Source organism: Hypanus sabinus, chromosome 18 (assembly GCF_030144855.1).
Source record: "Hypanus sabinus isolate sHypSab1 chromosome 18, sHypSab1.hap1, whole genome shotgun sequence".
Lineage (NCBI taxonomy): Eukaryota > Metazoa > Chordata > Chondrichthyes > Myliobatiformes > Dasyatidae > Hypanus > Hypanus sabinus.
The window spans coordinates 66288889-66305257 of NC_082723.1; the positions used below are offsets into that span (position 1 = coordinate 66288889).

At 49.3% G+C, this 16369-nt stretch overlaps 1 long non-coding RNA gene across 1 annotated transcript in view; it reads left to right on the plus strand.

The window, feature by feature from the left end:
• The window catches only part of LOC132377538 (uncharacterized), an 8660-nt gene extending 2068 nt beyond the window's left edge, over window positions 1-6592 (plus strand). The window contains exons 2-3 of the long non-coding RNA XR_009506679.1: window positions 1-15; window positions 4218-6592. The exon at window positions 1-15 is cut by the window's left edge and continues 356 nt beyond it. This is a non-coding gene — a long non-coding RNA (uncharacterized LOC132377538). The remainder of the gene's footprint in view (window positions 16-4217) is intronic.
• The last annotated feature ends 9777 nt before the right edge of the window (window positions 6593-16369 follow it).

The following is a 16369-nucleotide window of genomic DNA, read 5'->3' on the forward strand; positions in this document are numbered from 1 at the left end:
TTCAACAAGAAATTGGTAAGCGGTTGGAATAGATGTTTGTTTAGGAGAGGAATGATTGGGTCATATCTGCCCCAACTCCAAACCCCAACTCCATCAGCTTGTCAATCAACGAAGGGACTAATGAGTTTGTTTTCCTTCTTATTCAAAGATGTAGCTCTTGGAATCTCGGCCGGTCTTTGAACGGGAGAAAGACTCAGGTGGGAAAAGGCTAGGACTTTATTCCTTGCAACGCAGAAGATCGAGAAGAGATTTGACAGAGGTATACAGAATTATGAGGGGTATAGAGAGGGTGGGTGGGACTGCAGCTAGAGGTCATAGGTTAAGGGTGAAAGGTGAAAAGTTTAAGGGGCGTATGAGGGGAAACCTCTTCACTCAGAGGGTGGTGAGAGTGTGGAATGAGCTGCCAGTGCAAGTGGTGCATGGGAGATCGATTTCAATGTTTCAGCAAGTTTGGATAGGTACATGGATGGTAGGGGTGCGGAGGTCTATGGTCCTGGTGCAGGTCGATGGGACTAGGCAGCTTAAATGGTCCGGCCTGGACTAGATGGGCCAAAGAGCCTGTTTATGTGCTGTACTTTTCTATGACTCGACATTTCTATCCTGAGTAATATTCATGTTCCTTCTGTGCTGCATAACGGGAGACTGCTTGTCCATGCTCTTCAAGTGAGATTCGGTGGTACGGAGGGGAGAGCAGCCTCGTGGTTACGCACTCTCTCAGCTCCCCAGCACTGTTGCTGTCTGGGTCTCGTTTACTGCCTACCTGCATGTGCATTGGATCCAAATTCTGCATGGCTTCGACAATTTTAGAAACTAGAACATCTCTGATTTGCGTTCAGACTTATCACGTGCGCATCGAAACGCGTCATTTGCATTCACAACCGACACAGCCCAAGGATGTGCTGGGCAGCTGCGTTCTGGCCGAACGTGGAATTCCCACAGTACTCAGCACACAACCCAAGAGTCGCCATGCGTTCTGGCCGAACGTGGAATTCCCACAGTACTCAGCACACAACCCAAGAGTCGCCATGCGTTCTGGCCGAACGTGGAATTCCCACAGTACTCAGCACACAACCCAAGAGTCGCCATGCGTTCTGGCCGAACGTGGAATTCCCACAGTACTCAGCACACAACCCAAGAGTCGCCATGCGTTCTGGCCGAACGTGGAATTCCCACAGTACTCAGCACACAACCCAAGAGTCGCCATGCGTTCTGGCCGAACGTGGAATTCCCACAGTACTCAGCACACAACCCAAGAGTCGCATACCGCATACATGGTTTGATAATCAGAACCAGAATTGGGTTTAATATCACTGGCATAGAACATAGAAGTGTACAGCACAGGAACAGGCCATTCGGCCCACAATCTTGTGCTGAACCAGCCAAAAACCAAATCAAAAACACCCGAATACTAATCCCTCCTACCTACACCATATCCATATCCCTCCATCTTCCTCACATCCATGTGCCTGTCCAAACGTCTCTTAAAAGCCTCTACTGTATTTGCCTCTACCATCACACCCAGCAGGGCATTCCAGACATCCACCACCCTCTGAGTAAAAAACTTAATCCTCACATTCCCCTTGAACCTTCCCCTTCTCACCTTCAATGCATGCCCTCTGGTATTAGACATTTCAACGCTGGGAAACAGATGCCCTATCTCTGCCCCTCTATCTATGCCTCTCATAATCTTATAAGCCTCTATCAAATCTCCCCTCAGTCTCCGGTGCTCCAGAGAAAACAACCATGTGTTATGAATTTTATTAACTTTGCAGCAGTAGTACAGTGCAATACATGATAATAAGGAGACAGACTGAATTACAGTAAGTATGTATAAATTAAATAGCTAGTGCAAAGAAAAATAGAAATTGAAAAAGTAGTGAGGTGGTGTTCATGGGTTCAATGTCCATTCAGAAATCGGATGGCAGAGGGGAAGAAGCTGTTTCTTCAGGCTTCTGTACCTCCTTCCTGATGGTAGCAATGAGAAGAGGGCATGCTCTGGGTGATAGGGTCCTTAATGATGGCTGTCGCCTTTTTGAGGCATCGCTTCTTGAAGATGTCCTGGATACTATGGAGGCCAGAGCCCATGATGGAGCTGACTAATTTTACATCTTTCTGCAACTTACGTTGAATCTGTGCAGTAGCAAGCATTGTGCCCCCTCATACCAGACAGTGATGCAGCCCGTCAGAATGCTCTCTATGATATATCTGTACAAATCAGTGATGTTTTTGGTGACAGACTAAATCTCCTCAATCTCCTAATGAAATTAGTGACAGTAAATGTACTTTGAACTTTGAACAAGCCCTCTTTCTCCCACCGAACCCACTCGCACTGATAGCTTGTTTAACTCCAGGACAGGCCTCTGGCCAATGGACTTCTGATTGACCTTTGGCCTCAGATCTTTGGCATCGACCCCCAGATGAACTCTACGTGCACTCCCTTTGTCCCTTTGACCGTATGGCCTTTGAGCCCAGAGTAGAGACGTTGGCTGCAAATGTTCTTCATCACCCATCTATGCCACTGGCCCTCAAGCATGGAGTGAAGTCTCGGGCCTCTGATGTCCATTATCATCCTTTCCTACCACTGGACTTCAAACGTTTGGCACAGAGTAGAACCTTGACCTCTAACCCTGCCACATCCCTGACCTCTGACCTCTCTGTCCCCACAACATCTCTACAAGGGAATGGTACAAGGTCATCAGCCCAATACGTTGTCAAACTTGGGATGTTTTCTCTGGAGGCTGAGGGGAGATCTGATCGAGGTTTATAAGACTATGAGAGGGATAGACAGAGTAGATAGACAGTATCTTTGTGGCCAGGCACAGCTAAAATGCCATCTATAAATTTGGTGACGATACAGCCATTGTTGATAGAATCTCAGGTGGTGTCGAGAGGGCGTACAGGAGTGAGATATGCCAACTAGTGGAGTGGTGTCACAGCAACAACCTGGCACTCAACGTCAGTAAGATGAAAGAGCTGACTGTGGACTTCAGGAAAGGTAAGACGAAGGAACACACACCAATCCTCACAGAGGGATCAGCGGTGGAGAGAGTGAGCAGCTTCAAGTTGCTGGGTGTCGATCTCTGAGGATCTACATATTGATTCAAAGATTTAAAGCACATTTATTACCAAAGAGTGTATAAATTATACACCTTGCTCTCTTTGCTTCAGCTGTAAAGGAGGCAAGACAGCAGCTACACTTCGTTAGGAGTTTGAGTAGCTTTGGTCTGTCACCTAAAACACTCGAAAACTTCTACAGATGTACTTTGGAGAGCATTCTGAATGGCTGCATCATGTCTGGTAATGCACAGGAATGAAGTAAGCTGCAGAGAGTTGTAAATTTCGTCAGCTCCATCATGGGCACTGGCCTCCGTAGTATCCAGGACATCTTAAAGGTGCCATGCCTCCGAAAAGAGGCATCCATCATTACGGATCCCCATCACCCAGGACACGCCCTCTTCCCATTGCTACCATCAGGAAGGAGGTTAAGGATCCTGAAGACACACTTTCAACACATATTCAACGATTCAGGATCAGCTTCCTCCCCTCTGCCATCCGATTTCTGAATGGACAGTGAACCCACGAACACTGCCTCACTACTTTTCTATTTCTTTTAGTTTGCACTATTTAATTTATCTATTATATATATATATTTACTGTAGTTAGCAGATCTTTTCTCTATTATTATGTGTTGCTACCACAGAGTTAACAATGTTCACAACGTATACCGGTAATGTTAAACCTAACTCTGATTCCGATTCTTTCCGCAGCGTTGAAATGTCTAATACATGGAAGCTGAGAGGGGGTAATTTCAAAGGAGCTGTGAGGGGTGCCTGGAGTAAGCTGCCTGGGGTGGTGGTAGAGGCAGAAACATTAAGAGATGTTTAGATAGGCACGAATGTGGGGAAGATGGAGGGATGTGGGCATCGTGTAGGCAGAAAAGATTAATTTGGTTGGCCATTTGATAATGAATTGAATTGGTTCAGCACAACAGTGTGGGCTGAAGGGCCTGTTCCTGTGCTGTACTCTTCTATGTTCTATTTTAACCTACTCCCTTCCCTCCCGTGTAGCCCTCCGGTTTTCTTTCATCCATGTCCCTATCTAAGAGTCTCTTAAACCTCCCTCCATCACCATCCCTCGCAGTTCATTCCACGCACCGCTCTTAACATTATCCAAAGGTTCAAGGTAGATTTATTATCAAAGTACTGTATGTGTTACAGAATACAGTGCTGAGATTCGGCCTCCCACAGGCGGCCATGGAAACAAAGAAACACCATGGAACCCATCAAGAAAACATCAAACACACAGTGTGCGGAGCAGAGAGCACATTGAGTAAACGGCCAGAGGCGAACGAACAACATGCAGACTATCAAACGTCAAGCCGGGATTCTGGTGTCATTCAGCTCAGTTCGCATTAGCGCCATGCCGTGAGCCCACTGCAGGCCTCGGGGACGTTCTTCGCAAAAGTGTCCCGGTCCAAACCGCGCAGGAACAACAACAATATAGAAGGGTAACCAGAATCCAGGAACACAGGCAACATGAACATCAAAGTCCCCCAGGACGGGTGCACGGCCTCGCTAATCAATCCCGGCAATGTGAAACCCAAGACTCCTGCACTTTCCTCCAACAGTAGCTAGCGAGAGAGAGAGAGGAAGACTGGGGACACGCAGGCAGGCAGAACTGAGCACCCGCCATCATCCTCACCAATCGGAGCAGCGGAGTCAGTTGTGAGCTCGCGCCCTCGACGCCTCAATTGGAGGGAAGCAGTGGAGTCGATCATGGGCTTGTGGCCCAACTCCTCAATCCGAAAGGAATCATGGGCTCGCGCCCTCGACACCTCAATTGGAGGGAAGCAGTGGAGTCGATCATGGATTCGACGTGGGATCATCCCCTCGACACCTGGTTGGAGAGAAGCAATGGAGTCGATCACGGGCTCGCGCCTCATCTCCAGGCTATCAGGCCTTTATTTAAATTGTTCTGAAATAATATCATAGTCAGAGCACTGAGCTGTCGCTCTTCAGCCTTTTTCAGTGTAATGCCAAGGTCAGTGAATAATCACACTGGGATTAAATGAATAAAGATTTCAAAGTTTCAAAGTCAAGTTTATCGTCAGCTGCCAAATACATACACGCACAGGTGCAATGAAAAACTTACTGGCAGCAGCATCAAGTTTGTTTAATCCTTATTCAACCATAGCCATGCACGCAGCCAAATGAAACAGCGTTCCTGCAGGTCCAAGGTGCAAAACCCATCACCAACAGCACATATAATAAATGTAGCGAAAAAAATTACAGTCACACAAAAAAACCCCAAGTCCCCGAGTGCCATGGCTTGTGGTTTGCTGGTGTCCCAGTTCCTCGTCATGTGCTGCTGGTGCAGCCCCAGGCGAATGCAAACACGATCCAACTCACCCTCCGTCGAGCGACCGGCAGTGACAGGAGGGCACCCTCGCTCCCACACAGTAAGCCCAGGGGCTCCACCATATCCGCAGCGTGCTCTCCCAGTGGTTCTCCGCACTGGCAGCACCCTCAGCCTGGCGGGCCCTGGGGGTGAAAGAAAGAGGCCGAGCCTCCCGAAACCGTTATTCTTACACCCCCTGAGGTGGCTGAAAATGAACACTGGCACCGTGGTGGGAAGGTGCTGTTGCATATACTTCAAATCGATGAAGAGGCTTTCGACTGACAGGTAATCTAAGCCTCCGCGTGACAGCGACCCCGCGGCATGAGGGCCAGATCCACTCAGCAACCGAGGCCACACAGCTCCCCTGCCGACGGTCTTGCCAGTGAACCAGATTAGCAGTATTCTACATCACGGGCACACAGCAATCACAAGAAAAACATAAATTTCTTTTTACAAGAGAAAAACACTCTAGAGCTAAAATCAGTGTAAAGTGATCAAAGTGTCACTTTGTTACTAGGGTCTTCCTAGTTGGTTTGCCAAGTGGATGGGTGAAGGGAAGTAGCTACTCCTAAACCTGGTGATGATGTTATGTGAAATGTGAAAGACTGGTACAGGTTTCAGTATTTAAACTGGATGGTCTGATTTCAGTAGCCTAATTTGAAACCATAAGGCATGGGAGCAGAAGAAAGCTGTTCAGCCTGTTGAATCTGCTTCACCCTGCATCACTGCTGATCCATTTCTCACTCAGCAGCGACCCCCTGCTTCTCTCCATATCCCTTCAAGCCCTGACCAGTCAAGAGTGTATCAACTTCTGCTTTAGATATACCCAGTGACGGCCTCCACGGCCACCTTAAGCAATAAGTACTACGGCTTTCCACTCTCTTGCTAAAGAAATTCGTCCTCACCTCTGTTCCAGATGGATGTTCCTCTGTTCTGAGGCTGTGTCCTCTGGTCCTAGACTCCCTCACCATAGGAAACATCCTCTCCACATCCACTCTATCTGTGTCCTCTGGTCCTAGACTCCCCCACCATAGGAAACATCCTCTCCACATCCACTCTATCTGTGTCCTCTGGTCCTAGACTCCCCCACCATAGGAAACATCCTCTCCACATCCACTCTATCTGTGTCCTCTGGTCCTAGACTCACCCACCATAGGAAACATCCTCTCCACATCCACTCTATCTGTGTCCTCTGGTCCTAGACTCCCCCACTATAGGAAACATCCTCTCCACATCCACTCTATCTGTGTCCTCTGGTCCTAGACTCCCTCACTATAGGAAACATCCTCCCCACATCCACTCTATCTGTGTCCTCTGGTCCTAGACTCCCTCACTATAGGAAACATCCTCTCCACATCCACTCTATCTGTGTCCTCTGGTCCTAGACTCCCTCACTATAGGAAACATCCTCCCTACATCCACTCTATCTGTGTTCTCTGGTCCTAGACTCCCTCACTATAGGAAACATCCTCTCCACATCCACTCTATCTGTGTCATCTGGTCCTAGACTCCCTCACTATAGGAAACATCCTCTCCACATCCACTCTATCTGTGTCCTCTGGTCCTAGACTCCCCCACTATAGGAAACATCCTCTCCACACCCACTCTATCTGTGTCATCTGGTCCTAGACTCCCTCACTATAGGAAACATCCTCTCCACATCCACTCTATCTGTGTCCTCTGGTCCTAGACTCCCCCACTATAGGAAACATCCTCTCCACATCCACTCTATCTGTGTCCTCTGGTCCTAGACTCCCCCACTATAGGAAACATCCTCTCCACATCCACTCTATCTGTGTCCTCTGGTCCTAGACTCTCCCACTATAGGAAACATCCTCTCCACATCCACTCTATCTGTGTCCTCTGGTCCTAGACTCCCCCACTATCGGAAACATCCTCTCCACATCCACTCTATCTGTGTCCTCTGGTCCCAGACTCTCCCACTATAGGAAACATCCTCTCCACATCCACTCTATCTGTGTCCTCTGGTCCTACACTCCCCCACTATAGGAAACATCCTCTCCACATCCACTCTATCTGTGTCCTCTGGTCCCAGACTCTCCCACTATAGGAAACATCCTCTCCACATCCACTGTATCTGTGCCCTCTGGTCCTAGACTCCCCCACTATAGGAAACATCCTCTCCACATCCACTCTATCTGTGTCCTCTGGTCCTAGACTCTCCCACTATAGGAAACATCCTCTCCATATCCACTCTATCTGTGTCCTCTGGTCCTAGACTCCCCCACCATAGGAAACATCCTCTCCACATCCACTCTATCTGTGTCCTCTGGTCCTAGACTCCCTCACTATAGGAAACATCCTCCCCACATCCACTCTATCTGTGTCCTCTGGTCCTAGACTCCCTCACTATAGGAAACATCCTCCCCACATCCACTCTATCTGTGTCCTCTGGTCCTAGACTCCCTCACTATAGGAAACATCCTCCCTACATCCACTCTATCTGTGTCCTCTGGTCCTAGACTCCCTCACTATAGGAAACATCCTCTCCACATCCACTCTATCTGTGTCATCTGGTCCTAGACTCCCTCACTATAGGAAACATCCTCTCCACATCCACTCTATCTGTGTCCTCTGGTCCTAGACTCCCCCACTATAGGAAACATCCTCTCCACATCCACTCTATCTGTGTCCTCTGGTCCTAGACTCCCCCACTATAGGAAACATCCTCTCCACATCCACTCTATCTGTGTCCTCTGGTCCTAGACTCTCCCACTATAGGAAACATCCTCTCCACATCCACTCTATCTGTGTCCTCTGGTCCTAGACTCCCCCACTATCGGAAACATCCTCTCCACATCCACTCTATCTGTGTCCTCTGGTCCCAGACTCCCCCACTATAGGAAACATCCTCTCCACACCCACTCTATCTGTGTCCTCTGGTCCTAGACTCCCCCACTATAGGTAACATCCTCTCCACATCCACTCTATCTGTGTCCTCTGGTCCTAGACTCCCCCACTACAGGAAACATCCTCTCCACATCCACTCTATCTGTGTCCTCTGGTCCCAGACTCTCCCACTATAGGAAACATCCTCTCCACATCCACTCTATCTGTGTCCTCTGGTCCTAGACTCCCCCACTATAGGAAACATCCTCTCCACATCCACTCTATCTGTGTCCTCTGGTCCCAGACTCTCCCACTATAGGAAACATCCTCTCCACATCCACTCTATCTGTGTCCTCTGGTCCTAGACTCCCCCACTATAGGAAACATCCTCCCCACATCCACTCTATCTGTGCCCTCTGGTCCTAGACTCCCCCACTATAGGAAACATCCTCCCCACATCCACTCTATCTGTGTCCTCTGGTCCTAGACTCTCCCACTATAGGAAACATCCTCTCCACATCCACTCTATCTGTGTCCTCTGGTCCTAGACTCCCTCACTATAGGAAACATCCTCTCCACATCCACTCTATCTGTGTCCTCTGGTCCCAGACTCCCCCACTATTGGAAACATCCTCTCCACATCCACTCTATCTGTGTCCTCTGGTCCCAGACTCCCCCACTATAGGAAACATCCTCTCCACACCCACTCTATCTGTGTCCTCTGGTCCTAGACTCCCCCACTATAGGTAACATCCTCTCCACATCCACTCTATCTGTGTCCTCTGGTCCTAGACTCCCCCACTACAGGAAACATCCTCTCCGCATCCACTCTATCTGTGCCCCCTGGTCCTAGACTCCACCATTATAGGAAACATCCTCTCCACATCCACTCTATCTGTGTCATTTGGTCCTAGACTCCCCCACTATAGGAAACATCCTCTCCGCATCCACTCTATCTGTGCCCCCTGGTCCTAGACTCTACCACTATAGGAAACATCCTCTCCACATCCACTCTATCTGTGTCCTCTGGTCCTAGACTCTCCCACTATAGGAAACATCCTCTCCACATCCACTCTATCTGTGTCCTCTGGTCCTAGACTCCCCCACTATCGGAAACATCCTCTCCACATCCACTCTATCTGTGTCCTCTGGTCCCAGACTCCCCCACTATAGGAAACATCCTCTCCACACCCACTCTATCTGTGTCCTCTGGTCCTAGACTCCCCCACTATAGGTAACATCCTCTCCACATCCACTCTATCTGTGTCCTCTGGTCCTAGACTCCCCCACTACAGGAAACATCCTCTCCACATCCACTCTATCTGTGTCCTCTGGTCCCAGACTCTCCCACTATAGGAAACATCCTCTCCACATCCACTCTATCTGTGTCCTCTGGTCCTAGACTCCCCCACTATAGGAAACATCCTCTCCACATCCACTCTATCTGTGTCCTCTGGTCCCAGACTCTCCCACTATAGGAAACATCCTCTCCACATCCACTCTATCTGTGTCCTCTGGTCCTAGACTCCCCCACTATAGGAAACATCCTCCCCACATCCACTCTATCTGTGCCCTCTGGTCCTAGACTCCCCCACTATAGGAAACATCCTCCCCACATCCACTCTATCTGTGTCCTCTGGTCCTAGACTCTCCCACTATAGGAAACATCCTCTCCACATCCACTCTATCTGTGTCCTCTGGTCCTAGACTCCCTCACTATAGGAAACATCCTCTCCACATCCACTCTATCTGTGTCCTCTGGTCCCAGACTCCCCCACTATTGGAAACATCCTCTCCACATCCACTCTATCTGTGTCCTCTGGTCCCAGACTCCCCCACTATAGGAAACATCCTCTCCACACCCACTCTATCTGTGTCCTCTGGTCCTAGACTCCCCCACTATAGGTAACATCCTCTCCACATCCACTCTATCTGTGTCCTCTGGTCCTAGACTCCCCCACTACAGGAAACATCCTCTCCGCATCCACTCTATCTGTGCCCCCTGGTCCTAGACTCCACCATTATAGGAAACATCCTCTCCACATCCACTCTATCTGTGTCATTTGGTCCTAGACTCCCCCACTATAGGAAACATCCTCTCCGCATCCACTCTATCTGTGCCCCCTGGTCCTAGACTCTACCACTATAGGAAACATCCTCTCCACATCCACTCTATCTGTGTCCTCTGGTCCTAGACTCCACCACTATAGGAAACATCCTCTCCACATCCACTCTATCTGTGTCCTCTGGTCTCAGATTCCCCCACTATAGGAAACATCCTCTCCACATCCACTCTATCTGTATCCTCTGGTCCTAGACTCCACCACTATAGGAAACATCCTCTCCACATCCACTCTATCTGTGTCCTCTGGTCTCAGACTCCCCCACCATAGCAAGCATCCTCTTCATGCCCACTTTAATTGGCGAAAGGGATTTGAAGTTTGGCTCCTGCAGCCTGCCCTCCACAAGGTTCACTCACACTGCCCTTGCCTCACGGAATCCTCTCGGAGACTGCAGAGCGCTAGAACACCCAGACGATCTCCAAACAGCAAATCACAGGCTCCAACAGCTCCAGAATCACATCCAAGATGAAATGCAAACATAAAAGAAGTGAACTATATGGTTTCATGGTCTTCCCAGAAGATGGTGACCGAAGGAGTGTTGTACGCAGGTGCCATCTTGGCAGAGCTAAGTAGTTATGGTGCCCAACGGCAACTCCTTTGCTTGCATCTTTGGGAACAGCTCTATTCCATCTTCAATATCTCAGTTTTCCCCTTTCAGGGTTCTTTTGAAGACCCTGACCTGGAGTTAAATGCTGACTACGGTTCTTTGCAGGAATGGGACCCGTGCTCGGGAATCCACAATCGGCCGCTATTTGGCACGCCAAAGTCTCGGCCTAAGATCTCGGCATGGATTCAGAAGCCTGGGATCTCGAGGGATTGGAGATGGGTGGATCAAGGGTCAGTGTCGCCAGTGTGTCGTTGGGGGAGTCGGAACATCTGCTCTGTGCCTGGAGACCTGGGATCTTTACGATGTTCAGGCACAGAGCTTGAAAAAAGCGCCAGAATGGACTTTTAACATCGTAAACCAGCAAGTTGTTTGTTTGAAGATTCTCTTGCTGTGATCTTTCCCATAATTCCATGGGCTCGTAGCATGTTAAGCAGCCTTGTCAACGGCCTTCTGAAAGTCCCAGTACACAACATCAACCAGTTCTCCTTTGTCTATCCTGCTTGTTATTTCTTCAAGGAATTCCAACAGATCTGTCAGGCAAGATTTTACCTTGAGGAAATCATGCTGACTATTGTCTATTTTATCATGTGGCTCCAATAACCCTGAAACCACACCCTTAACAATCGACTCCAACATCTTCCCAACCACTGAGGTCAGACTAAGTGGCCTATAATCTTCACTTCTTCTGTCTTCCTCCCTTCCTGAAGAGTGGAGTGGCATTTGCAATCTTCCAGTCTTCCACAGGGACCTAGTGATTCTTGAAAAGTTATTACTAATGCCTTCACAACCTCTTCAACCACCCAGGGGAGTACACCATCTTGGTCCAGGTGATTTATCTATCTTCAGACCTTTCAGTTTCCCAAACACCTTGGGGAGCGGTGTAGAGTGAGGGGAGGGGGACTGGAGTGATAGGGCAGTTGGTTTACAGCAGAGGCAGTGTGTAGTGAGAGTGAAGAAGGACAGACAGATGATAGGGCAAAATTGCAGTCTGTGGGGAAGTTGCAGTGTAAAAGGAGGAAAAAAATTGAAAAGAGGGATGGATATAGGACTGTAGGTGTTATATATGTATGCATGCACTATACGGAATAAGGAAGATGGAATGGGAGGAGCTAAAGATGGCACTAGAGGTCTATGACAAAATGCGCTATTGACAACCTGCGGCTAGGACACCGCATTTCCATGGGAAGGGTTCCCCTCCTTCCTCCCTCACTCTCCGGAAACATTATCCATGAGGGAAACCCACCACCTTCCCTGGAAACTCCGGACATCCCTCCAAAATATAAACACATATTTTGAATGTGAAATCAAGAAAGGTTCAGCTTCAGCCTCTGGGCTGCAGGTAATGGAAACTGTGAGCAGTGTAATTGAAAGCTGACTGCATATTAAACCACTTAACTGATGGGGTTGGGCCAGCTGGCACAGAGCGGTGCTCGGCTGTGGTACAAGAACATAAACTGAGTTACGTACCTGCATGTTCTGGCCCCTCGACATTCATGTTAGAGGAGGGACCAACTCACACCCCTCACTCCCCCTCCATCACTACCCACCCACAATCACCTCCCTACCCTCCCTCCCCTCCCTCCCTCCACTAGGACATAGGAGCGGAATTAATACCGAGTCAGCTCCACTATTTCATCATGGCTGATCCATTTTCCCTCTCAGCCCCAATTTTATGCTTTCACCCCGTATCCCTTTGTGCCCTGAATAATCAAGAATCTATCAACCTCTGTCCTAAATATACCCAATGACTCGGCCTCCACAGCCACCTGTGGCAACGAATTCCACAGATTCACACACTCTCTGCCTAAAGAAATTTCGCCTCATCTCTGCTCCAAGTGGATGCCCCTCTATTCTGAGGTTGTACCCTCTGTTCTTAGACTCCTCACATTCACTCCATTTGGGCCTTTTGACATTCCACAGGTTTCAATGAGAATCTCCTCTCATTCTTCTGAATTCCAGTGAGTAGAGGCCCAGAGCCATCAAACACTCCTCATACGACAAGGCTTTCAAGCCTGGAATGGTTTTTGTGAACCTCCTCTGAATCCTCTTCAAAATCAGCACTCCATTTATCAATAAGGGGCTCAAAACTGCTCACAATACTCCAAGTGAGGCTTCACCAGTGCTTTGTAAAGTCTCAACATTACATCCTTGCTTTTACATTCTAGTCCTCTCGAAATGAATGTTAACGTTGCTAACACTGCACGAGGACTCCCAAGTCCAGGTGACTTATCTACCTTTGGTTTTCTCTCTCTCGCTCTCTCTCTCTCCCATATCACCTCCACCCCATACTTTCATTCAATCACCTTAAAGTTATGCCCCCCACCTGATTTTACCCATTTCTGCCCTGGGAAAATGTCTCTCTGGCTGTCAACTCAATCAATGCCACTTATCATCCTGTACACATCTATCAAATTACCTCTCACCATCCTTCAGTCCAAAGAGGAAAGCTCCAGTTCACTCAACTTGTCCTAATTAGCCACGTTCTCTAATCCATGCAGCATCCTGGTGAATCTCCTCTGCACCCTCTCTAATCCAAGCAGCATCCTGGTGAATCTCCTCTGCACCCTCTCTAATCCAGGCAGCATCCTGGTGAATCTCCTCTGCACCCTCTCTAATCCATGCAGCATCCTGGTGAATCTCCTCTGCACCCTCTCTAATCCAGGCAGCATTCTGGTCAATCTCCTCTGCACCCTCTCCAATCCAGGCAGCATCCTGGTAAATCTCCTCTGCACCCTCTCTAATCCAGGCAGCATTCTGGTCAATCTCCTCTGCACCCTCTCTAATCCAGGCAGCATCCTGGTGAATCTCCTCTGCACCCTCTCTAATCCAGGTAGCATCCTGGTGAATCTCCTCTGCACCCTCTCTAAACCAGGCAGCATCCTGGTAAATCTCCTCTGCACCCTCTCTAATCCAGGCAGCATCCTGGTGTATCTCCTCTGCACACTCTCTAATCCAGGCAGCATCCTGGTAAATCTCCTCTGCACCCTCTCTAATCCAGGCAGCATCCTGGTGAATCTCCTCTGCACCCTCTCTAATCCAGGTAGCATCCTGGTGAATCTCCTCTGCACCCTCTCTAATCCAGGCAGCATCCTGGTGAATCTCCTCTGCACCCTCTCTAATCCAGGCAGCATCCTGGTGTATCTCCTCTGCACACTCTCTAATCCAGGCAGCATCCTGGTCAATCTCCTCTGCACCCTCTCTAATGCAGGCAGCATCCTGGTGTATCTCTGCACCCTCTCTAATCCAGGCATCATCCTGGTGAATCTCCTCTGCACCCTCTCTAATCCAGGCAGCATCCTGGTAAATCTCCTCTGCACCCTCTCTAATCCAGGCAGCATTCTGGTCAATCTCCTCTGCACCCTCTCTAATCCAGGCAGCATCCTGGTGAATCTCCTCTGCACCCTCTCTAATCCAGGTAGCATCCTGGTGAATCTCCTCTGCACCCTCTCTAAACCAGGCAGCATCCTGGTAAATCTCCTCTGCACCCTCTCTAATCCAGGCAGCATCCTGGTGTATCTCCTCTGCACACTCTCTAATCCAGGCAGCATCCTGGTAAATCTCCTCTGCACCCTCTCTAATCCAGGCAGCATCCTGGTGAATCTCCTCTGCACCCTCTCTAATCCAGGTAGCATCCTGGTGAATCTCCTCTGCACCCTCTCTAATCCAGGCAGCATCCTGGTGAATCTCCTCTGCACCCTCTCTAATCCAGGCAGCATCCTGGTGTATCTCCTCTGCACACTCTCTAATCCAGGCAGCATCCTGGTCAATCTCCTCTGCACCCTCTCTAATGCAGGCAGCATCCTGGTGTATCTCTGCACCCTCTCTAATCCAGGCAGCATCCTGGTGAATCTCCTCTGCACCCTCTCTAATCCAGGCAGCATCCTGGTAAATCTCTGCACCCTCTCTAATCCAGGCAGCACCCTGGTGAATCTCCTCTGCACCCTCTCTAATCCAGGCAGCAACCTGGTAAATCTCCTCTCCACGCTCTCTAATGCTTGCACATCCTTCCTACAATGAGGTGACCAGAACTGAACACGTTATCGCAAGCGTGGTCTACCCTAGACTCCAAGTGTAACCTAGCAGGGGTATCACTGCATTGGGCACAAGGGGCTGCAGGACAGGTGGTTGGCATAGCTGATTGGGACAAATGATCAGGATAGATGATCAGGGCAGCAGATTGGGATAGGTGACTGGATCAGGTAATTGGGGAAGGTGATTGGAGTAGGTGATTTGGACAGGTGATTTGGACAGGTGATTGGAGTTGGTGATTTGGACATGTGATTGGGACAGGTGATTGGGACAGGTGATTGGAGTTGGTGATTGGAGTAGGTGATTTGGACAGGTGATTGGGACAGGTGATTGGGACAGGTGATTGGAGTTGGTGATTGGAGTAGGTGATTTGGACAGGTGATTGGGACAGGTGATTGGAGTTGGTGATTTGGACATGTGATTGGGACAGGTGATTGGGACAGGTGATTGGAGTTGGTGATTGGAGTAGGTGATTTGGACAGGTGATTGGGACAGGTGATTGGGACAGGTGATTGGAGTTGGTGATTGGAGTAGGTGATTTGGACAGGTGATTGGGACAGGTGATTGGGGAAGGTGATTGGGGAAGGTGATTGAGGAAGGTCATTGGGGAAGATGATTGGAGTAGGTGATTGAGGAAGGTGATTGGGACAGGTGATTGGAGTAGGTGATTGGGGAAGGTCATTGGGGAAGATGATTGGAGTAGGTGATTGGAGTTGGTGATTGGAGTTGGTGATTGGAGTTGGTGATTGGAGTAGGTGATTTGGACAGGTGATTGGGACAGGTGATTGGGGAAGGTGATTGGGGAAGATGATTGGAGTAGGTGATTGAGGAAGGTAATTGGGACAGGTGGTTGGGGCAGGTGATTGATGCAAGTGATTGACAGGAGGGAGATGCTGTGGGCTGGGGGGGGGGGTTGCTATTGAAACGGGGGAGAATCTGGAGCTCAGTCCCAAGAAGTGAGGACTGAGACTGAGTCCAGGAGTTGACAGTGAGTTTCAGGCTGTGGAGCGGTGTCAGGGTGTAGAAATCAGCTCCAATCTGACTTCCTGACTCTCATCCTCCACGGCCTCACATTCTGAAGGCAGGGCTTGGAGGGAGGATTCCAGGGATTGCTGTGGGTCAACGGGAAGCAAGGCCACCGAAGCCGGTGGATCGTTCACTCTCTGATTCCCTTCTCCATTCATCCTTCCCCACTAATCTTCATCCTGGCACATACCTGCAGCGGCCAAGGTGCTACACTTGCCCATTCACCTCCGATCCAGGGCCTCAAACAATTCACCTGTGAATCTGCTGGGGTCAGCTATTGTGTCCAGTCCTCCCATTGGTAAAACCTGTTGTACATGGGGGTTCAGCTTTGTCGAGC